We start from the raw sequence: 25265 nt of genomic DNA on the forward strand, positions 1-25265 counted from the left end.
ATGTATGCAGTTTTCAGATTATAAATTCAGTATTTAACTCAGGTTAGTTTGAACTTAACCTTTATTCTAAATTTTGTCTCAGTAATTTAATATATTCAGATTAGATAATGTACAAAAGTGGCGATATGAAACACTATCATTCAAATCTTAGGGCCAGTTTAAAAAATAAAACTTGAAAGCAGGAAATTCTCTAAAACTAATGGAAACATGTCAGCTTTATGTGGCTCCTACTAACCAAATGCAGGATCATTTGAGCAGCAAGAATTATTATTATCATTTCAGCTTAAAAAAAGGTGAACAGGGAAGGAATTAGCACTATTTTTTTTTTTAATATTTTAGGGGTGCCTGCGTGGCTCAGTGGGTTAAAGCCTCTGCCTTTGACTCAGGTCATAATCTCAGGGTCCTGGGATCGAACCCCACATCAGGCTCTCTGCTAAGCAGGGAGCCTGCTTCCCCCTCTCTCTCTGTCTGCCTCTCTGCCTGCTTGTGATCTCTGTCTGTGAAATAAATAAATAAATAAATAAATAAATAAATAAATAAATAAAAATAAATAAAATCAATAAATAAAAAAATACTTTATTTATTTGTTTAAGAGAGAGAGAGAGAATGAGCAGGAGGAGAGGCAGAGGGAGAGGGAGAAGCAGAATCCCCACAGAGCAGGGAACCCAATGCAAGGGCTTTATCCCAGGGTCTTATGATCATGACCTGAGCCAAAGGCAACTGCTTAACCAACTGAGCCACTCAGGCACCCCTAAAACTATTCTATATAGAAGAATGTCAACTGAAAAATGTCAAAGGAATGATAGAAGTAGAAAATCACTGTTTGCAAAAATCATTGTAGTAATCAACTCAGATAAGGGTTATCAATGAATACTAAAATCATTGGATGAAAGATGTTGGGTATAGAACACTTAAACTAGGTCAAAGTATTACCTTGGAAATTACTTGTTAATTATAAAGGAAAATAATTCTTTGCAATGGAGAAATCTGATGGACATGTCCAAGTGACCAAAGGTAATATCACCAAAAGTAAGAAAATAACAATTTGTACCTCCTGATATGACACAGGGACGTACACAGTATCAATTTTGAAATATTTTTGCCAACATTTTTAATGTGTATATAATTAAGAAAAAAAGGAATGAATTCTAGACTGTGGAATGACCAACTAAATTTGGCTAGACTAAAAAAAAGTCGATGTCATGAATTGAAAAAAAGAAAGAGGAGGAGGAGGGAAAAGAAAGAGAAGGAGAAGGAAGAGGAACAAAAAGAGTAGAAGGAGAAGGAAGAGGAGGAGGATAAAGAAGAAAAAAAGAAGAGAAAAAGAGTAGAGAGTTCTAGGAGACTAAAGAGATGTGGTAACTTGTCATCATTGGATCCCAGATTAAAGTTGTCCATTGGCCCAATTTAGGGACAATGGACAAATTTGAATGTGACATATATACTAAGTAATATATCTGAATATTTTGGATGTGATAATGGTAAAGAAATGAGAGAGAGAAACCAAGAAACAGACTCTTAAATATAGAGAACAAACTGATGGTTAACAGAGGGGAAGGTTGTGGGGGATGGGTTAAATAGGTGATGGGTATTAAGGAGGGCACTTGCCATGATGAGCAATGGGTGATGTCTGGAAGTGTTGAACCATACTGTACACCTGAAAGTAATATTACACTGTTTGTTAACTAACTGGCATTCAAATAAAAACTTTTTTTAAAAGATGCATCTAGATAAGGGTTTATATGTGTTCATTGTGCTATGTTTTTCAACTCTTATATGGGTTTGAAATTCTGCAAAAAGAAAACAGTTGGGGAAAACTGAAACTTCATTTATTTGTGCAATTGATTCCATTAATTAATTTGACTGCATTAATGATTCAATGTAGTAATAGTGCAGAGTATTGTGAAAAGCTACTTAATTAGTAAAAATTTGTCTCTACTCAGTGGCTCGACTCTGTCCAACAGCTTTCTTTTTGTTTGTTTATTTTTACTTCCTTCCTTCCTTCTTTCCTTCCTTCCTGCCTTCCTTCCTTTTTGCCTTTTCTTGTCTTGTCTTCCTTCTTTTTTTTTTTCCAATTTAGGAAGAAATGTGGACACATGCTCACTGCTCAAAGCAACATATTTCCAGGCTGTGTATCACCTTTTCTGTGGTAACTACAGAAAGTTTCTTCCTACCTTATTAGACAAACTTGGCTAATGCAAGGCAATCTTAAAACTTTGACATTTTGACTTGGCAAATGCAGAATTCTCTTAAATATATACTTAGAAATAGCAGATGGAAGCTTTATGGTTTCCTAGGTTATTCAAGAAGTAGGCCATTTATCACTTAGGGTTTAATTTTTAAAAGCCACAGTAAGCTATTGAAAAGAGTTCCACTTCAGTCAGCACACAGTTTAATTAGAAAATGTTTGTACTTCATTCTAATTTCATTTTCTTTTGTTTCTGGTTTAAATCATATGCTAAGGCAATAATTGTTGTCACTTACTGAATATCTATTATGTGTCAAACACTTTTAGAAACTTTATATACTATTTCTAATCCAGAAATTTACTACCCAATGGAGGTATTATTCTCCCACTTTGAAAAAACGAGGAAAGAGAATCTGAGCTGTTACGTGTCTTTCCCAGGACCCCTACAACTGGCTCCAGAGTTTTTTCCCTATCTACTACCATAGAATGTCTCCTTGATGGAACGTATCACTTCATATAATCTAAAATGTAAATCTCCCAGGAATAAAAATCATGGGTTTATGTATGTATACAGATATCTGGTATAGTATCTGGTGACATCAGGTAATAAAAAAGTGAATCTATATTTTTTATTTAAAACTTCTGCTCCTGCTTTATTCAAAGTAAATAGAGAGTAATTAAAAGACAAATAAGATATGCCCCCTTCCTTCAAAGAAACTTCCAGATAAAAAACTTAGTTTTTAAAAAATACAAGGACACCCATAGCAGAAATAGTCCCCCGTCCAGCACAATTAATTTTTCTCTTTCTGTTATATAAAATTGTCACTGGGAAATGACTAGCTAAAGACTACATTTCCCAGACCCCTTTGCATCAAGACATGGTCGAGGTCTCATGAATGGAAAACAAACAAAATTGATGTGTTTTATTTTTTGGACATAATTTTTAAAAGTTAGTGTGTTTTTCCCTACTCTTTTTCTTCTAATGAAATCTGAATGGTGGAACTTCAAAATGAAAGGAGCCTAGGTTCATGAGCAACTTTATGAAGGAAACCTAACAAAGGTTAGAACACTTATCTGTCTGTTACATGAGAAAAATGAACTTCTATTGGATTAAGGTATTGAATTTTTAGCATTTTTTTGTTGTTGTTGTACCAGCTAATGTTGCCCTAACACTAATAGTAGTGCACGTTGGTACCTGGACATTAAACTTTTGCAACAAAAGCATAAATATGCAGTACTGGCTTAACATTTGGGGAATAAAGAGATAAACAAAAATATGGAGACCCTATTATAGGGGAGCAATATCTTTGGCAAATTATTTCCTCTTCTTACTACCAAGACAGACCAGGTAAACACAAAACCTATAACTCTAAAGTAAGAAGTTAGAAAAAGCCAGTAAGTAATTGTGTGTTGGTTTTTCACCTGTGGGTGCTGAAAAGGTATTAGAAAAAGAGATGAGTTCAGGCACATATTAGCTGGTTTAAGAGGGAGGATGAAAGAGAATCAAAGAAACTCAAGTGTTTTGATCTTATAGGGTTGGAAAATCATCTGCATCAGGATCCCAAACAGGAAAAAAAAAAAGTTTGATAAAAGTATTGTGATATCAAAGCATATTACAATGTCTCACGTAAACAGAGTTTGTACAAACCTGAGGCAGAGATCAGAGTGAGATATGTTTTTCCAGTCCAAGCCTGCTCAGTGGATCAGGTGGTTCAGGCTGGTAGCTATCATAGAATTGAAAAGAGGTGTTTAGGTGAAGAAGCTAGGAAAAAAGTCAACTTGGGAATTATGTCTGATATTTAGGCTACTGGCAAATGAAAATAACTGTAAGCAAATTGATTAGAAACCTACTAAACTTTGTAATTGTACTGCTAGAGTTACACGTCCAACTTGAGAAACCTTTAAGATTTTGCCATGGAAGATAATGGATTAGGAAGAATCATTCAAAAGATATTGGTCAGGGTCGGGGTAGATCAGATGTAAGGGAGTTTGTCCCAGAAATCAGGATATCTGTGAAGACATTGGGAGGTCCCAGGAAGGGGATCTTTACAATGCCTGACAAGCAAGATTTCTTCATTCTTATGAACTAGTCAAAGCTGAATGTTTCCCACTTTTTCTTTCAAGAAGACAGCTTTTGTGGCGCCTGGGTGGCTCAGTGGGTTAAAGCCTCTGCCAGGGTCCTGGGATCAAGCCCCACGTAGGGCTTTCTGCTCCGTGGGGATCCTGCTTCCTCCCCTCTCTCTCTCTCTGCCTGCCTCTCTGCCTACTTGTTCTCTCTCTCTCTCTGTCAAATAAATAAAATCTTAAAAAAATTTTTTTTTAAAGAAGACAGCTTTTAATGCAGGCATCCTACCTTTGCTTTACTACTGTATTTCAGGTAGGGAACAGGAGACAGATAAACTTGTAATTTTAATTTATAATTAAGTGGATCATAAGGAATAACAATTGGGTCAGTTGGCTAGGAGACTAGAACTATGTTTGAGATCTTAGAGTTTGAGCTAGACAAGGTAATTGGACTTTGGGTAATCTCCCTTAAGGAGAGGTGAACTTGTCTTATGTGAAAGAAAGGTATTGAGAAGCAAAATGTTGCATAGTATGCCAGCTTCTCTGAATTTTGTGCTCTTCCAGTAAAGCACATATCCTGTGACCTGATGTGAAGCTTAACATTCACTATTGGCCTCCAGTTATTAATTCCTGATTGAATACAGTGTCACTAATAAGTAATCACAAATCTTCTTAATTAAATAATAAATTCCTACACTTGAAAAAAATTTGTGTTCTTCTTTCCATAGGGTAATGTTTTCATTAGGAAAAAATTTCTTTTTTTTTAAAAGATTTTATTTAAAAAACATTTTATTTATTTATTTGAGAGAGAGGGAGAGAGCCTGCATATGAGTGAGGGCGGGTAGAGGGAGAGTGAGAAGCAGACTCCCTGCTGAGCAGAGAGCTCTATCCTAGGACCCTGAGATCATGACCTGAGCTGAAGGCAGACACTTAACCAACTGAGTCACCCAAGTACCCCATGGAAGCATTTTTCTATACCCATGTCAACACTAGAAATTATCAGTATTTTTATTTCTTATTTGCCAATCTTATGGATAACAAAGGATATCATATTATTCTTTTATCTGTTCTGATTGCTAGTGAGATGTACACATAATGACCATTGCAGTTATTTTCTGTGAATTGCCTGGTTGTATAGAAGATACCATTTATGTGCCATTTCTGAGCTATTTTATCTAATATCTCTTGATACCTTGACATTTGTTCTGTCCTAGCTAACACTGAGTGACCAACTCTATGGACTCTCACTGCGTCATGTGAGCACATGGCAGTTCTTCACTTCATACCAATTCCACATGACCCTCAGCTCCCACTTCATAAAACCTGTTTGACACTTATATCTGTACAGCCCAGTAGTCAGGAAGTGAAAGCCTCCTAGGGCAAAACTTTCACTAATGTGAAGCAGAGCTAGCTACAAATACATACCAGGAATGGCTCTGGAACACAGCCTCACAGTAAGATTGTGGAGCTGGATAACTCACCATCCGGAAGGCAACTGGAACTCCACGGCAGGTGAGAAGTAGAGTAGCCATAATTGGCAGGATGCAGGGGTCTCACAATTATTAAGGATTTCAACTCTGGCTAATTGGTAAAGGGTAATGTTGGCTTGGGCAATATGTAGGTAGACTAGAATAGTAGAAAGGCAATGCAAATTGCAAAAATTATACCTTCTGTTACAAAAACTATGAGAGAGAGCAAGAGGAAGACTGTGCCAAAAGTAAGCCCTAATACTTAATTCAAAGAGTGTTAGAGATACAAAACAGATGTAATATGCAGCTTCCAAAAGTCTCTTATGTAAAAGTCGGACACTGGTTAAGATAAAGATACCGTAACCCTGGAATGGGAACATTTGAATGAATGAGTCTGAGAACACTGGTCATTCAGTTCCTGTGAAAATTATAAGCCAGCAGTGAGTGGTATCTCCTCCTGCTTGCCAGAAAACTTCCTTTTTCTTGCCAAGAGTCAGGTGACCTTCCCTCAAGGCAAGTAATTGTAAGGTGATGCTTGTAGCTCACCACCCTTACAATCTTCAGGCTGATAATCAGGATTAGGTCTCAGCAAAGTCTTAATAGAAAAGTATAATCCCTGCTCCAGGAGAAATAGCCTATACACAAACATGTTGAAATACCTGATTAATGTATGCCAGCAAGGACCAGGGGAAAGCATGTATGAAGGACGCTGAGGTGGTTGCGGTCAAGGGGGTGGGCTTGTTAGGTGGGATAAAGAAGTTCTTATTGATTTGGGGATACTCACCTGTGATTTGGACTTTAGTGTTTTGGTAATACTTGGACTTAGTCACAACACTGTATTGGGATGTTTGCTAGAAATTTGGACATATGTTGGCCCCACACTGTTCTCACATCCAATTCCCTGTACTAACAGTGAACTAGGCGCTCATGAACTTCTGTTTTTAATTTTGTCTGTTTTGCTCTCTGGGAAAACTAAGCTAAGTTCAGTTCTTTGACACTCTGTTCTTGCTCTGTGTTATATTAGGGATTTATATTTTGCACTTCGCACTTATATTATCTCCATGAATTATAATACATGCAGCCTATAATATATATTATATATTTTGTGTGTTTCAATATATTTATTTATTTTTCATTTTTTTCTTTTTTTGATGTATATGGTACAAATATTTATCTTCTATTTTTTATCTCTTAACTTGCTGACATTTACCATATACACATATTTAACTTATTATATAGATGAATCATACCAATTTTTCTTGAATAGATTCTGAGACATTATATTACTGAAGAAGTCTTTTCCATCCTAGGGAGAGGGAAGGGAGAGAAAGAAAGATTAGAACTTTATTTACTGGGTGCCTGGGTGGCTCAGTTGGTTAGGCAACTGCCTTCAGCTCAGGTCATGATCCTGGAGTCCCGGGATCGAGTACTGCATCGGGCTCCCAGCTCCGTGGGGAGTCTGCTTCTCCCTCTGACCTCTCCCTTCTCATGTTCTCTCTCATGGTCTCTCTCAAATAAATAAATAAAATCTTAAAAACAACAACAACAACAAAAAGAACTCTATTTACTTGTTCTTTCTCCTATCCACTCGATGGTTACTGATTTCCATATAATGTAGTTTAAGGCACTGTTTTCCTCATTTTTTCTATTGATGATCACAACTGATTTATTATCACTCTTATGAATTTAAAACTCTTACTTCTCAGGGAAAAACCTTTGTTTACAGTGGAGGATAATTATGTTAATACTCTACTGGGTTGAAGTTGTTTGTATATTGTTAAGATTTTGGTATACATAAGTATGATTGTTCAGTGGGGACATGGTTGGGGAGAACTGCTTTAAGGGTATGTGTATGTGTATGAAGGAGTATGTATATATATGATTATTGAAACAGTTTTCACTAACGTTTAAGAAATAAGAGCAGGAAACACTAGAGCCAGACTGCCTGGGCTCAAAGTTTGAGTCCATTACTAATGTTTATTTGATTTTACAAAAGGCATTTAAATTTTCTCTCTCCACTTTGCCATCTATAAAATCAACATAAAAGTAACAGTACCTCAAAGGACTATTATTAGCATATTTTTTACTTAATATATTAAGAGTGTTTAAACAGTGCATTTTTTTTTTTAAGATTTTATTTATTTATTTGACAGAGAGAAATCACAAGTAGTCGGAGAGGCAGGCAGAGAGAGAGAGAGGGAAGCAGGCTCCCCGCTGAGCAGAGAACCCGATGCGGGACTCGATCCCAGGACCCTGAGATCATGACCTGAGCCGAAGGCAGCGGCTTAACCCACTGAGCCCCCCAGGCGCCCCAACAGTGCATTTTATATAGTAAGTACTCGGTAAATGTTACTGCTCTTCCTATTATTGGTACTGTTATTATTTCCATTATTATTATTATGTAGGGCTTACTTATTCTAGTTGTTCACATTCCATTGTAATATGACTGATCTGAATCAGACATATATGTTACTTCTTAGTCTTGATTAGGCATTTGTGTTTGAAACACCAGTCTCTTTTTCTCTACCATATTTTTGTAGTTATTTACATGTATTTCACTAGCTTCATAAATTGAACTGTATGGTTTTCCAATTATATATTCCTCCAAATGCTAATAAGATAAACTGAAATACTGGTCCTAGAGGCTTTGGGGGCTATATGGGTAGTGATTTGATAACTTTACTAGCTCTTTGTTCCTATGTGAATCAATTTGGTTATTTACATAGTTCCTGAAAATCAGCATTTTTGTATGTATTAGCATAAAATGTAATTACTATGCTCTTTTGTTTAAAAAGCTAATGTAAATATTTTCTGAATTCTGAAACAGGTTGGATTTTCTGGGAGATAGAATTTAGTGTTCAGAATGTTTCTTAAGAAAGCTTTGGGATCAATAGCTGTGGAAGGAAAGGGGAGAAAGTAGGTTTGGGCCTGAGATGCCAACTCTGATACTGGCCTGATACTCTGCTGACCTGAGATGCTCCTGAGGTGAATAGTCCTTCAAGTTAACCCACACTGGATAGTGGCATTTATACTTTTGCCTTGATTAGTCATTGGATTTGGACAAAGGGTATACCATGGGGAAGGAGTCTGAAGGAACCAACAGTTGAAGGCCATTCACTGACAGCAGAGCCGATAGCTGGGCAGATCTCCAACCAGTCACAGACCCTATTTACAATCATTCCTTTCTCTTTCTTGTTACTTTTAAGTAAATGCCAGGGATTTTTAGAATGTTTGTCTATACTGTTTTAAAAACTACTCTTGTTTGTGCTTTGCTTTTTATTTACAAATTTATGCAATCTTTTTTTTTTCATCCTCATTTTCTCAGACTCATGCTTTCCTTGGAGTTTAGTTTTTAATGGCTTTTCTGACTGAGTTGAATATATAGTTAGTTTATATTCATCTATTTCTTTGCATCTGAGTATAGCTTTGGTTGCAAGACAGACTTTGATATTTAGTATTTTCCTTTTTATAGATATTAGAGTAATCAGTTATGTATTATTTTCATTTAGTTTTTGGGAGTGATTTTTAATCTCTAGAGCCTTCTTAATTTTGCTGTTAGCTGCTTAATTTTCTTTTATATGGTATAAGATAGAGAGCTATATAATGTCACTTTTATAACTTTTAGAAGTTTTTTGGTGGCATGTTGTATGATAAGTTTTTATGTGTTCTGTGAATAATTGAAAAGAAGGTTTTAGTTTTATTTTTTTAGTTTTGGGGGAAAGAGTAGGATAGGAAGTTTGAGGACTATCCATTTTTTTAACCTTATTAATAAAAGTCTTTTATAAGTTTTATTATTAATATTATTAGCCTAAGACTGATAATGGAATTAGAAAAGTGTCAACTACAAAAGTAAATTTCCTTGTATATTTTATGTGTTTACAGTATGAATATTCAAAATTTTTATAGTTTTGATATGTATCTAACTTTTATTAATATTAAAACTTTTTTCTATTTAGTGTTTTAGGTTTGATTTCAGTTAAATCAGATGTTAATACCTTTAGTTCTGATTTTCTGGCTTGAATTTGCTTAAATAGGAATTATATAGTTATATATGGATAAATACAGATATATATATAGTTAGATATGGATAAATATGATAAGGATGAAGTTAACTATAGCACCCTCAATAATCTCATTTCACAGAATTCAAATAAAAAGCATTTTATAGTATAAACAGGGTTATTTCACAAAAAATACTGCTAGTAAATTAAATATATCTGGAAATATATTGATCTTAAAAGTTTTGAAACATAGGATAAATTTTCTTTTTTAGCAATATCTTGCATTTTTCAATATGTGCCCAGAATATTTACATTTAATTTCCAAAAATATTTTCAGGTGAGTACCTCTAAGTTGAAAGCAACAGCTATAATTGTTAGCCTGGAAAAAAAAATACAATATAAACAATATCGAGGCCAAAAGATTTGACATTTTAGGGAAAAGAGTCAACTTTAGTTCAATAATCTTTATGTAGGGCGACCTTAGTAATGATAATTCAGAGCCCAAGTAGGTGGATGGCTAAACCCATTACTTCTTATTGGTGTAGCTCAGTCTCAATGTTCATCATTGGAACATATATGGAGAATTGTGTTTTCACTTGTTTTATGATCTATTTTCTTTCCTTAGGCAGGTAATCTGCCCCTTATTTAGTGGTTTTAGAATTCTTAACTTAATTTTCAGGGTCAGCAGTAAAACCTCGACTTTGGATTTCATAATAGTTTCAAGTTAACTTGGCGTGCCTACCTACTGCCAAGACAAATGCTGCCAAACAAATACCCAACCTGAGTAGCTCTCATTGGTTATGCCTATGATCTACCTTTCAAGGACAATACAGTCCTTGAAAGTCTTTTCAACTCTGCATTCAGGTACTCTTCTTGGGAAGCTCTTTGACACATCATGGCAGATAAGTGGGTGTTGAGTTTATGCCTTTGAAAAAAAGGTGTCAAAACTAAAAATCTCCAAAATGTATCAGAGGAGACCTTTCTAATATTACTTGCAGGACCTTAAAATCTGTGACTTTAGGGCCAGAAGTAGACCTGAAATGGGCCTGAATCCAACTGACTGTCATTTAAATATATCCTAAAATCTTGGACCCAAAAGATAGAATTTGAAAACAATGAAGCAGTAAGTAGCAAATCCAGCTAAGCAATGAAACACCCTGAGATGGGGCTTAAGGGTTGAAGATTAAAATTAGATAGAAATGATTAATTTATAACTTAAATCTAGGATATGTTAGCTATGGAATTGAGTCTTTCTCTCACTTAAGTATGAAGTCCTTATAATATCAGCTGTAAAAAGGGCCAGGGGAAGTAATTAATAAGAATTGAGTCCTATTTCCTAGCCAAATTTTGCTGGCCAAAATTTCATTTTACCCAGCTAAGACTATCACTCCTGTTATCATGGAAAATAGTGACTGGCTCTTTGATGTATAAATGTCTTAACCCATGAAAATTAGAAACAAGTGTATAAGGGATGAAATCACTAAAATACTTAGGATTGCTATTTTCATGTGTTTGGAATACTTTAGAGAACTTGGCAGAATAATCTGATTGGTCAAATGGGTCTAATTTATTTTTTTTATTTTTTATAAACATATAATATATTTTTAACCCCTGGGATACAGGTATGTGAATCGCCAGGTTTACACACTTCACTTAAATATATATATTTAAGTATTTGATTTTAGATGTGTGATTATTGATTTAGCATTATAAAAGAATTTGACAAAGTTTTATTTTTATTTTATTTCTTTTCAGCGTAACAGAATTCATTGTTTATGCACCACACCCAGTGTTCAATGCAATATGTGCCCTCCATAATACCCACCACCTGGCTCCCCCAACCTCCCACCCCCTGCCCCTTCAAAACCCTCAGATTGTTTTTCAGAGTCCATAGTCTCTCATGGTTCATCTCCCCTTCCAATTTCCCCCAACTCCCTTCTCCTCTCTAACTCCCCATGTCCTCCATGCTATTTGTTATGCTCCACAAATAAGTGAAACCATATGATAATTGACTCTCTCTGCTTGACTTATTTCACTCCACATAATCTCTTCCAGTCCCGTCCATGTTGCTACAAAAGTTGGGTATTTGTCCTTTCTGATGGAGGCATAATACTCCACAGTGTATATGGACCAAATCTTCCTAATCCATTTGTCCGTTGAAGGGCATCTTGGTTTTTTCCACAGTTTGGCGATGGTGGCCATTGCTGCTATAAATGTTGTGGTACACATAGCCCTTCTTTTCACTACATCTGTATCTTTGGGGTAAATACCTAGTAGTGTAATTGCAGGGTCATAGGGAAGCTCTATTTTTAATTTTTTGAGGAATCTCCACACTGTTCTCCAAAGTGGCTGCACCAACTTGCATTCCCACCAATAGTGTTAGAGGGCTCCCCTTTCTCCACACCTCTCCAACACACGTTGTTTCCTGTCTTGCTAATTTTGTCCATTCTAACTGGTGTAATGTGGTATCTCAATGTGGTTTTGATTTGAATCTCCCTGATGGCTAGTGATGATGAACATTTTTTCATGTGTCTGATAGCCATTTGTATGTTTTCATTGGAGAAGTGTCTGTTCATGTCTTCTGCCCATTTTTTTGACATGATTATCTGTTTTGTGTGTGTTGAGTTTGAGAAGTTCTTTATAGATTCTAGATATCAACCTTTATTTGAAAAAGTTTTAAACAGTATTGTAATATTTGAGGAAGCTTAATATCAATGATACTTTTAATTTTATTTGTTATAGTTTGATCTTCACTGGCAAGATTGTATTTATTTGTTAAATAATTTAAATAGTTAAAAAATAGAATATTTTGGATTTATAAATGTGGTTGAAGTTGTTTATGATAGTTTCATTAATTAGTTTTCTACATAGCTGATTTAGAAGTTTCCATTGGATTAATCAAATATTTTTTTGAAAGTGATACTTAAAATTTGTCAGATTAATAGATTTTTAAGTTAGCCTTTGTATTAGTTTTCTATTGCTAATGTAACAAATTACTGAAAACTCGTAACTTAAAATAAATACTAATTTATTATCTTTCTGCTCTCAAAGTCAGTAGTCCAAAGTGTTATTTGAGGCTAAAAGAATGGTGTCATCAAGGTGATGTTCTTTCTGGAGGCTCTTGGGAGAATCTGTTTCCCTGAGTTTCCAGCTTCTAGAGGCCACCTGTGTTCCTTGGCCTAGGACCCCAGTCTTTATCTTCAAGCCAGCATCTTAGCATCTTCAAATCTCCCTCTTTGTCTACAATCCCTGTTTCTGTCCTCATATCTCCTTCTCTGAATGTTGTCTCCCTCTTATAAGGACCCTGTAGTTACATTAAGCCCTCCAGATAACACAAGATTATCTTTTAATTTTAAGATTCTCAGTTCCCATCTGCAAATTCCCATTTGCTATGTAATATAAAATAATCATAATTTTTGGAGATTAGGATGTGGATATCTTTTGGTGGGGAGGGATGGTTATTGAATATATTGTACCTTAGATAGACAAAAGAAAGGCTTTTTAAATTTATAACCTCAATACATTTCATATTAATATTAATAATTCAGTTAACCACAAATTTTCTTTCTGTGCACAAAGAACTCTCAAGACCACCAGAAAAACACATCTTAACTCATCAAGACATTTGCTTCTTATTTGGCTGATTATCTGTGGTTATATTCTTTGTTGCTGCTAGTTGATTTATGAACAATTATTATTGATGTTCACTGACCTTGACAAAAATAGTACACCTTGTCATATGATTCCAAGGCCCTATCAGGACTGAATTTAACTTTATCCATATTTTAATTTTAACTTTTTAGGCATTGATTTTCAGTGAATCTCATAGTCATAAATTAATTTTGTTTAATTACCTTATTTAAAAAATAAATGGGGTATAAGACAAATTGTTTTTTCAAACTCAGTATATGAGTTCTTTTTTTTAATTTGAAAATTTAATACCTTATATATGTTAAAATTAGAAGAGCATATCAAGTAGAACATTAGGGCTTAGTTCTATAACTTTATTTGATGTATTCTGATTTTTTTTCTTCTTTAATGTTCTTAGTGTTCTCTATTTTTTTCACTGTCTGGAACCGATTTTGCCATCTGGCAGTCAACAAGTCAAATCTTCCTTTTCAAAATAATTTAGAAAATGTTGATAGAGGTTGGGTCTATATTATACTTTACCAATTTGGAAATTTTACATTAAAAACTCACACTTTCATCTTCTCTTCATAAGCAGTGAGATCTGGCAGTACACTGTGTGAAGCTGAGTAATTTCTGCTGCTTTGGAGGGACAAGGACACTGCCCATTTCAACATAAGCTGTACAGTTCCCCCAACTCACCCATGGTGGCTCGATTTAACCCATTTTGCAGTTAACTTAGTCCCTGTAGGCACTTGAGGATAGGACTCCTGTTTTGTTTGCTTTTGTCTTTAACAGTTATTTGGAAGTTAAGCAGTTTATTTTAAATTTAACTGGTATTTATCTTTAAGGCTATCAAATACCTCCTTGAACACATATTTCTCTAATATTAAAAATTCCGTAATCTTTGCTCTCCTCAAGAGGAATAAGGAATTTTAAATACCTGTGTCTCACCTTCCCTTCAATATGCATCAATTTCTGCAATATTAATATGAGAACATTGAGACAATTACAGCAACGACCTTTGTTTAATATTGTTGACTCTAGTCAACATCCTGTATAGTAGATTCCCAGAACTTAATTCAACTTATAACTGGAAATTTGTATCCTTTGACCAACATCTCCCCATTTCCCCCACCATGCGGCAATCACCATTCTACTCTTTTTTCAAAGCTAAGTTAGATCATGTAACTCCCCTGCTTATATTTCTGTATTGGTTTTTCCAAATACCATAGAATAGAATCCAAAGTCCTTAATGACTACATTGCCCAGTGCTAAGTAAACCCTGAATATTCCACTGCTGCAGACTTCCACAACACTCTTCCTTACCACACTTCTCTCACAGTGGTCTCCCTGCTGTTGTTGGAAAAATGGCAAGCTGACTCCTACCTCCAGTACTGGGAACTTTTCCAAAAACTCTTCTCTAGGACTTTAAAAGCCTTATTCTCTCATTTTGGTCAGGTTTCTCCTCCTTAGAAAGACTTTCTTGAGTTTGCTTATCAAAAATTGCAACTGTCTTATATCCTGACCCTCTTCTATTTTATCAGAGTGCTGATCACTATTTGACACTTGTCTAGCTTTTCTCTCATCCATTAGATAGCACCAGCAAAGCAGGTCTATTCTTATTTCTCTTGTATTTAGAATGGTTTCTGCACACAGAAGGCCCTCAGTAAGTTTTTGTTAAGGTTATATGGCTCTGTATTCCATTGTGTTAATCTAATGTCTTGGAAAGCTTGTTTGGAAGTTCTAGCAGGGGAGCGCAGCTACTCCTATACCCTTGGTCGAAGAACTGTCCTCTCCTCTGTCAGGGAAGGTTGTCCTCTTCTACTGAGAGCGCAGCTTCAGGAGGGACGCACATGGAGCGGTGAGGGAGGAAGGGGACGCCCACCTAGCCAGCCAGATCAGCCGAATCAACCCTGATGATCAATGGGGTGACAGATGTCGCAGCCAGATTGCCCTCACATCCAATCTAATGTCTTTAAATAGTCTCAAAGCTCAACACCAGTATTATTATTTTTATTTATATTTTTATCTCTTGCATTATATCATCGATCCTTTTTTTTTTTCCAAGAAGAGTGTTTAGCTGCAATATTTTCCAAGTTCTTATAACATAGGAGTGTCTTCTGTTGCTTTCATAGTAGAACAATAAATTGGTTGATGTGGAATATTCAGTTCACAAAATTTTTCCATTGAAATTCTGTGTTGTCCTCTGGCATTCAATTATGCAGAAGAGAAATTTGAGGACAGCTCAACTTTTGTTCTTTCATAGGTAAACTTTCTGTTTCTGCTTGAGTGCTAATACTTCATTTTGGGTCATTTTTTTCTTTGCTTTTCTTGGGTCCATGAAGTTAGTCCTTTTATTCATGGACTTGAATAATATTTCAGTTCAGAAAGATTTTCTTAATCTTTTTTTTGTGTGTGTGAGAACTCTTAAGATTTACTCTCAGCATATTTCAAGTATAAAATACAGAATTATTCATTGTAGTCACATTCTATACATTAGATCCCCAGTACTTATTTGTTTATATAATTGAAAGTTTGTACTCTTTGACCATTATCTCCCCATTTCTGTTTCCTCTAACCCCCTAGGCAACCAACCCTTTTACTCACTGTTTCTATGAACTTAAATTTTTTTAAAAGTCCGCATTTAAGTGATATCATACACTGTCTTTTTCTCTCTAGCTTATTTTACTAAACATAATGCCATCCAAGCTCATCCATGTTGTCATTGTCACAAATGACAGAACTTCCTTCTTTTCTGTGAATGAATGATTTTATGCATACACATACACACAGTACACATTTTTGTTCTTCATTAATCTATCAGCTGATACTTTGGTTGTTTCCATTATCATGACTATTGTGATTAATGCCATGATGAACATGGCAGTGCAGAGGCCACCTCAAGACTCTGATTTCATTTCCTTTGCGTATATACCAGAAGTGGGATTGCTGGATCAGATGGTAGTTCTATTTTTAATACTGTTTCTCATAATAACTGTGAAATTTACATTTCTCTCTTTTTTAAAAAAAGATTTTATCTATTTATTTGACAGAGAGAGAGAGATCACAAGTAGGCAGAGGGGCAGGCAGAGAGGGGGAAGCAGGCTCCCTGCTGAGCAGAGAACACAGTGTGGGACTTGATCCCAGAACCCTGAGATCATGACCTGAACTGAAGGCAGAGGTCTAACCCACTGAGCCACCCAGGTGCCCCTAAAGTTTACATTTCTATCAACAGTGCACAAGGATTCCTTTTTCACCAAAACTTTACCAACACTTATTATCTCTTGTCCCTTTGGTAATGGACATTGTACAAGGTGTAAGGCATCTGATAATTTGATTGTACTTTTAATTTGTATTTCCCTGATGATTAGTGATGGTGAACATCTTTTTGCATACATGCTGGCCATTTTTATGTCTTTGGGTAAATATTTATTATGTTCTTTTCCATTTTTTAATTGGGTTATTTGTATTTTTTAATTAATATATCAGAGTTCCTTTTATGTTTTGGTGTTAACCTCTTATTGTATATATGGTTTGCAAGTATTTTCCCCCATTCTGTAAGTTGCCTTTTCATTTTGCTGATTTTTTTTTTTTTTGGTTTTGAAGAAACTTTTGTGTTTGATGTAGTCTTATATATGTTTGCTTTTGTTACCTATGTTTTTGGTGTCAAATTGAAAAATAAAGATGTCAAGGGACTTAGCACCTGTTTTCTTCTGAGATGTTTATGGTTTCAGACCTTATATTTAAGCCTTTAATCTGTTATGAGTTAATTTTTGTTTATAGTTTAAGACAAAGGTCCAATTTCATCCTTGCATGTAGATATTCAGTTTTCCCCACCACCATTTATTGAAGAGTCAGTCCTTTCCGATCATGTATTCCTGGTACCTTTTAAAAGTAGTTGATTATACCTACATTAGTTTATTTCTTGTTTTTTTATTCTGTTCCATTGATCTATGTGTCTGTTTTTATGCCAATATGATACTGTTTTGATTACTAAAGCTTTGTAATATAGTTTGAAATTAATACTGTGATGCCTCCAACTTTGCTCTTCTTGCTCAATATTGCTTTAGCTATTTGGAATCTCTGTGCTTCTATACAAATTTTAGCATTTTTTTTCTATTTCTGGGAAAAATGCTGTTGAAATTTTTATAGAGATTGCATTGAATCTGTAGATCACTTTGGATACTATGGACATTTTAATAACATTAATTTATCTAATCCATGAAAAAAAGGGCTATATTCCATTTATTTCTGTCTCTTTAATTTCTTTTGTCAATTTCTTATAGTTTTCATGTACAGATTTTTGCTTCTTTGGGTAAAATTATTTCTAAGTATTTCATTCCTTGTGATGCTATTGTAAATTGGATTTTTTTCTATTTATATTTCAGGTAGCTCATTGTTAGTACATAGAAACACAACTGATTTTTGTATGTTGATTTTGTATGCTGCAATTTTATGAATTTGTTTATTAGTTTAACAGTTTTTTGGTGTAGTCTTTAGCATTTTCTATATATAAGATAATGACATCTGCAGACAATTTTACTTCTTCTTTTCAAATTTGATGCCTTTTCTTTCTTTTATTAATTTTAGCTTAATTTCTTTCACTATATATACAGTATCATGTTGAATAGAAGTGGCAGAGGTAGAGAACTTTGTCCTGTTCCTAATCATAAAGGAAATGCTTTCAGTCTTGTTAACATTGAGTATGAAATTAGTTGGGAGTTTGTCATATATGCCCTTTATTATGTTGAAGTACATTTTGTCTGTATATAACTTATAGGAGAAGTTTTTTTCTAATCATGAAAGGATGTTAAATTTTGTCAAATACTTTTCCTACATCTGCTGAGATGATCATATGATCTTTATTCTTCATTTTGTTATATAGTGTGTCACATTTATAGATTTGTGCATGTTGATCCATCCACTCTTGCATCCCAAGGATAAATCCCACTTGATCATGGTGTATAATCCTTTTAATGTACTATTGAATGCAGTTTGCCAATATTTTGTCAAGTATATTTGCATCTATAATTATCAAGAATATTAGCCTATAATTTTCTTTTCTTGTAGTGTCCTTGTCTGGCTATGGTATCAGGGTAATGTTGACCTCATAAAATGAGTTTGGAAATGTTCCCTTTTTCAATTATTTGAAAGCATTTGAGAAGGATTGTTATTAACTTTTCCTTTGATGTTTGGTAGAGTCCACCAGTAAAGATATCTGGTCCTAGACTACTCTTTTTGGGAAGGGTTTTTTTGTTTTGTTTTTTGTTTTGTTTTGTTTTTGTTTGTTTGTTTGTTTAATGGCAGAGAGATTTTATTACTGATTCAGTCTCATTACTATTGATCTGTTCAATTTTTTTATTTCTTCATGATCCAGTCTTAGTAGAGTGTATGTTTCTAGGAATTTATCCATTTCTTCTAGGTTATCCAATTTGCTGACATATAATTGTTCATAGTAGTTTTTTGTGATCCTTTGTATTTCTGTGGAGTTTTTGTAACCTTTAGTTAGATGAATTGAGAAAAAAATAGTGAAGACACAAATAAAATTGAAATTTTTCTTTCTCATTTAATTTTGAGTTATTGCCTACTGTTAATTTTTTAGAATTTTTGCCAGAGTACGCTCATAATTCTTAGGTGTGGTACCTAATCTCTCTTCTATAGGACCTTTTCTTTTATAATTTTGTTCTTTTTTAAAAATCCTATTTGGAAAACCAGTGATTCAGTTCTTTGCAATGGGAATTCTGTTTCTTTTGTCTCCATGTGAACTTTTTTTTTTTTTTTAAGATTTTATTTATTTGTCAGAGAGAGAGAGAGAGAGAGAGAGCACAGACAGACAGAATGGCAGGCAGAGGTAGAGGGAGAAGCAGGCTCCCTGCCAAGCAAGGAGTCCGATTTGGGACTCGATCCTAGGACGCTGGGATCATGCGAAGGCAGCTGCTTAACTAACTGAGCTACCCAGGCGTCCCTCCATGTGAACTTTAATTTAACTATTTTTTTTTTCAGTGTTCCAAGATGCATTGATTATACTCCATACCCAGTGCTCGCTCCATGTAACATGTGCCCTCCTTAATACCCACCACCAGGCTCACCCAGTCCTCCAACCCCCACACCTCCCTCCCCTCCAAAACTCTCAGTTTGTTTCTCAGTGTTCACAGTTTCTCATGGTTTATCTCACCCTCTGATTTCCTCCAATTCACTTCTCTCCTTCCAATATCCTCCGTGTTATTCCTTATGCTGCACAAGTATGTGAAACCATATGATTCTTGACTCTCTCTGCTTGACTTATTTCACTCAGCATAATCTCTTCTAGTGCCATCCATGTTGATACAAAAGTTGGGTATTCATCCTTTCTGATGGACGCATAATACTCCATTGTATATATGGACCATATCTTCATCCATTTGTCTGTTGAAGGGCATCTTGGATCGTTCCACAGTCAGGGAGATTCAAATCAAAACCACATTGAGATACCACCTTACACCAGTTAGAATGGCCAAAATCAACAAGACAGTAAACAACAAGTGTTGGAGAGAATGTGGAGAAAGGGGAAACCTCTTACACTGTTGGTGGGAATAAGAGTTGGTGCAACCACTTTGGGAAACAGTGTGGAGATTCCTTAAGAAATTAAAAATAGAGCTTCCCCATGACCCTGCAATCACACTACTGGGTATTTACCCCAAAGAAAGAAATGTAGTGAAAAGAAGAGTCATCTGTACCCCACTGTTCATAGCAGCAATGGCCACAGTCGCCTATTTAATTTTTAAAATTCCTTTTCAAGTTGTCATTATTTTTATCAAGTCCACTTTCTTTCTTTCTCAAAATTAATTTCTTATCAATTATAGTATCTCTTTCATAGAGGCATATCCTTTGCATATATTTCAATGGACTGAATAAATATTTTCTAGAATTTTATTTCCAATTGGTTACAATTTTCAGAAATATGTATAGATTTGGAATGTTTAGGATAATGTTCCTTTTCTATTATACTACAAAAACTTTTACAAGGCTTTGCTGGTTTTTTGTTGTTCTTTTATTTTTTTAATAAGTGAGTCTATAACTTTATTTTTATTTTTTTTAATATTTTATTTATTTATTTATTTATTTATTTGACAGAGATCACAAGTAGGCAGAGAGGCAGGAAGGGAAGTAGGCTCCCCGCTGAGCAGAGAGCCCAATGCGGGGCTCGATCCCAGGACCCTGAGGCCATGACCTGAGCCGAAAGCAGAGGCTTTAACCCACTGAGCCTCTCAGGTGCCCCGGTTTTGCTGTTTTTATATACAGGAAGATATGTCCAGAAAAATAAGCTCCACTATTTGTTCAATGTTAAGTGTGACTTTAGACCCTCTTGCTGTGTCCTTGTCCTAGAAGGTTTTGTTTTGCTTTTGTCTCTTTTTCTTTTAGAACTATAGCCAAAGGATGGACAGATATATGTCTTACTTCAATGACTAATCCCTATCATAGATTTTTCTAGGTAGTTCTTTGACACAGATGTAGAATTATTTCTTTTGATAAATACAGAGTTTTTTTTATGTTCTAACTTCAGATAGAACAGCAGTTCTTCATGTAAGTGTCGTATGTAAAGAATATAATTAATATAGATGTTGTTCACAATAATGTATTTCTCCCGCTCTTCTCATTTGAGTAAATAGCAGTTGCTTACACTGACAATCTAAGAGTTATCATTAATTCTCTCTACCTCACACTCAATCTACTTTTCTCTTCATTTATTCTGCCAGTGCTTTCTTGGCCTTCTTTCTGTTTCTTGACCTGGCTAAGGCCATTCCTTACAACCTTAGAGATGGATGCTAATGTCTTGCCACAAAAGGTTTTAAGAAATGTAGTTAAGGGGCACCTGAGTAGCTCAGTGGATTAAAGCCTCTGCCTTCAGCTCAGGTCATGGTCTCAGGGTCCTGGGATCGGGGCCCCACATCCGGCTCTCTGCTCAGTGGGGAGCCTGCTTCCCCTTCTCTCTCTGCCTGCCTCTCTGCCTACTTGCGATCTCTCTCTGTCAAAATAAATAAATAAGATTAAAAAAAAAAGAAGAAAAGAAACGTAGTTAAGATATCACAAACAAAAAATCTAAAAGACAAGTTTTGAGAAGAAAGATCACATATTTATTATTTAATATCCATTAACCTACACATTTATACATGAGGGATAGTAATTAGCAGGCCAATTTACTGTTACCACATACAGTAATTTCCAAACCAATGAAGGGATAAGGCTATGAAACCATATGGTATGCATATTATAAGGCAACCTGTTTCATTTTTTTTGAGTTGCTATTACTGCTTTGACACAGCTACAGGAAATAAAAATGCTACTGGAATGCAGACCAGGAAAAAGTATTCCCACAAGGCTTTGCAAAATGAAATCTGCAATCCCTGAATGAAAACAGATTTCTAAAAACTAAGTTTTCTATCTTCTATAGCTGAGATGATTGTTAAAAAATAAAATATGAATTTGACCACATTTTGTAGTTTTTAAAAAATATGTTAGAGGAAAAGAATATTGGCGTAGAAATTATAATGCAGTATTTAAAGTTTAGTGTGAATAACAATAATATTATGTCAACATAATGTGTTGGCACTCAAGATTAAAATCTTTCATTATACTGTACTTGAATATACCATACTAGCTTTCTTCTCATCATAAAGGAACAAAATTCCTAATTACTTCGTTATCTATTGCTGTGTGACAAACTACCCCAACATGTAATGGCTTAAATTAATAACCATTTTATTTGTGTATACTTCTGTGGGTCAGGAATTGAGATATGACACAGCAGAGAAAGCATATCTTTGTTCCATGTGATTTGCTAGAGTTAAAAGATCCAAGATGGCTTCTCTGGTCACATGTTTTAACTTCAGCTAAGAAAGCTTGAAAAGCTTTGGGTGGCAGGAAGAGTTCAAATGGACCTAGAATCTCTGTGCTAGCTGTCTTCTGGGTTTCTTGGTTCAACTCTATATAGTTTCAAGGTCTCCCACTTTCTACATGGGCTCTCTATGATCCGCATGGTCTCTCCAACAGAGTGGCTGAAATTTAGGGTGAATGCAAAAGCCGATACTACAGTGTCCAAGGTTTAGGGCTAAAACTATCACAGTGTCACTTTCACTGCATTTTATTGGTTAAAGCAATTGAAAAATCATAGAGGACTTCATAATGGTATGAATATCAGTGGTATGATTTTTTTTTTTAAGATCATCGAAGTGATAATCTTTCAAAATTTACCCTCTAGGAGTGCCTAGGTGGCTCGGTCGGTTGGGCATTTGCCTTTTGTTCAGTTCATGATCCTGGAGTCCTGGGATCAAGTCCCATGTTGGGCTCCCTGCTCAGTGGGGAGTCTGCTTCTGCCTCTACCCCTTCCCCTGCAGGGGGCTTGTGCCCTGCAGACCCCCCTGACTCTCTTTCTGAAATAAACAAAATCTTAAAAAAAAAAAATTACCCTCTGGCCCCAATAACTCACAATCAAGGCACAACCAAAATATACTCTCCCAAGACTCCCAGATACTCATCCAATTATGATAGCAGATTCAGTCTTGTAATCTAAGATCTTGTCATTTAAAATAGTTGCAAGTGTGAATGAAATATCTTTGACATAGCTTCTCTTACTCTGAAGACCTGCAAATTAAAGAGAAAATGTATCTGTCCTCAATACTCTCAAAAGATAGGAGTTTGGGATGGTAAAATTGTAATCACTCCATTTAAAATATGGGTTAAATAGAGCTAAAATGATAAGTAGAATTACGACTATAGTGGATGCTAAAGGTACCCCTTTGAGATCCTTTTTATTGAGGATTTCAATCTTCAATGTGCTGACTATTGACTCAAGCTGTCCAACACTATCAGCTGGCATCTCTGAATGATACAGTATTTGTCAGAACCAACAGATCCCATTGTCATGTGTTTTAGGGGAATTTATACTTTTGGTCCCTGCAATAGCAAACTTTATGGTTTAGGCTCAATTCCTAGAAAAGGAACACTTTTACTGGGAGACACAGTAAGAGTATCACTACACTTAGAACTATGACTTCCACTTGATGACTTTGATCTCCTGATGCCAGTAGAATGAAAGAAACAAAAAGGAATTATTATTGTCAAGAGTAGTTAGAACTGATCATCATAGGGAAGTAGGACTGCTACAGAATATAGGGGCAAAGAAAAATACACTTGAAATTCACTTGATCCATCTGGCATCTACTGCCACTTTTAATTGCTAACAGATGAATATAACAACCATGATCTGATAAGGGTGTGGTGATCAGGGTCTCAGATCCCTCAGAAAGAAGAGATGGTCTATGTTACTATAGTAGATGCTGTTATTATCTCTCCCAGATCCTGCTTCCCATATTTCTCCTTCTCCCATGAATTTCCTATTCTCAGGTTCTAGTTTTAGGGTAAACAAACTTAGAGGCAGAAAATCTTGGGTTTAGTCCCAGTTTTACCAGTTGTTAGTTGTATAATTTTATATAATATTATAGATCAACCTAACCCTGCTTGCTCCTCAATCTTAGAATTAATTTTCTCATAAAGTTCTTGTAAAGATTAAGGAAATTAAAGAAAATAATTTTGCTGGCATCATGGTTCAGTTGGAAAAATGGCAGAGAGAATAGATACTCAAAAGTTCCACCCAATATTATCATTGTATTTTCCTTCTCCCCTGACATACCTTGAGCCATGACTTTAGGGGGGGAGGGTGGGCTATACATCAAATATTAATTTCACATAGAATTGTTTCTACAAAGAAATGTGCTGAAGCTGATTACCTTTCTATACCCAACCAAAACACTAATCAACAAATGAAAACTACATGGAAGTATTATTGGGCAATATAATTATATTGTTATTACTGATATATGCCTCTGTCTCTTTCATCAGGTTATAAGCTTACTTTGTGAAGGACCACATATTATTGATCATTTTTAAAATAATTTGTTTGAAATAAAATGTTTCATATATGTCATATTTGACTTATATTTTTATTTTCACATATATCTCTAAGAATATATTTCTATATGGATGGATATTCTATAGATTAACTTGCTTATTGAATTATGTGATTATCTTTTACATTATTTTATCATGATTTTAGCTACCTGAGCTTGAATCAATCTGTCTAATATCTATGTCAAAGAAGACACATATTCTTAAATCCCAACTGCTCATCATTTTCAAAACCTTGATAGGAATGATTTGACAGGTGTTCTGTATGAACCATTACTATTTTAAGTAACCACTGGACATCAACAGTTTTGTAAATAACTCTAAAATTGAGTTAAATATTTAAAATGAAAATCTTTAGCTAAATAAATAAATAGGACATTACTACTCAGCTTATACCTTCCACAAGGCAGACTTTGGACAAGCTTATAATAATTAATTTAGGCTTTTCTCTCACATTCTAGTTTAACCAAAAAATAATTTTTTTAAAGATTTTATTTATTTATTTGATAGACAGAAATCACAAGTAGGCAGAGAGAGAGAGGGAAAGCAGGCTCTCCGCCAAGCAGAGAACCCGATGCGGGGCTTGATCCCAGGACCCTGGGATCATGACCTGAGCCGAAGGCAGAGGCTTTAACCCACTGAGCCACCCAGGCGCCCCTAACCAAAAAATATTTTGAAAGAAATCTTGCAGTAACATTATGCTGAGTGAATCACAAGCTATTAAAACTACTAGAAATACAGTAGTTTATATAGCATAGTCAGTTTTTCCCAGTGTCTATGCCAGTTCTTGGGAGTGTCATTAGATTCTTTTGGAAGCTGTAGTAGACTTAATATTAAATCATCACTTCACTGCACCAAATGGTATTTACTGTGGCAATTTTTAAAAATTACATCAAAATGTCTCATATCATTAACTTGTAAAAGAGTAGCATATAAACCAGAAGAAATGCTCGGTGATTAATATTTACC

The 25265-nt window shown here is 35.1% G+C and overlaps 1 long non-coding RNA gene across 1 annotated transcript; it reads left to right on the forward strand.

Annotated features, from left to right (window-relative positions):
* Positions 1–1546: 1546 nt before the first annotated feature.
* Positions 1547–18376, forward strand: LOC116600644. Its single transcript, XR_004289740.1, has 3 exons — positions 1547–1651; positions 4139–4144; positions 18367–18376. It is a non-coding gene; the product is annotated as an uncharacterized LOC116600644 (long non-coding RNA).
* Positions 18377–25265: the final 6889 nt, after the last annotated feature.

This window comes from Mustela erminea, chromosome 10, assembly GCF_009829155.1.
Source record: "Mustela erminea isolate mMusErm1 chromosome 10, mMusErm1.Pri, whole genome shotgun sequence".
Classification (NCBI taxonomy): domain Eukaryota; kingdom Metazoa; phylum Chordata; class Mammalia; order Carnivora; family Mustelidae; genus Mustela; species Mustela erminea.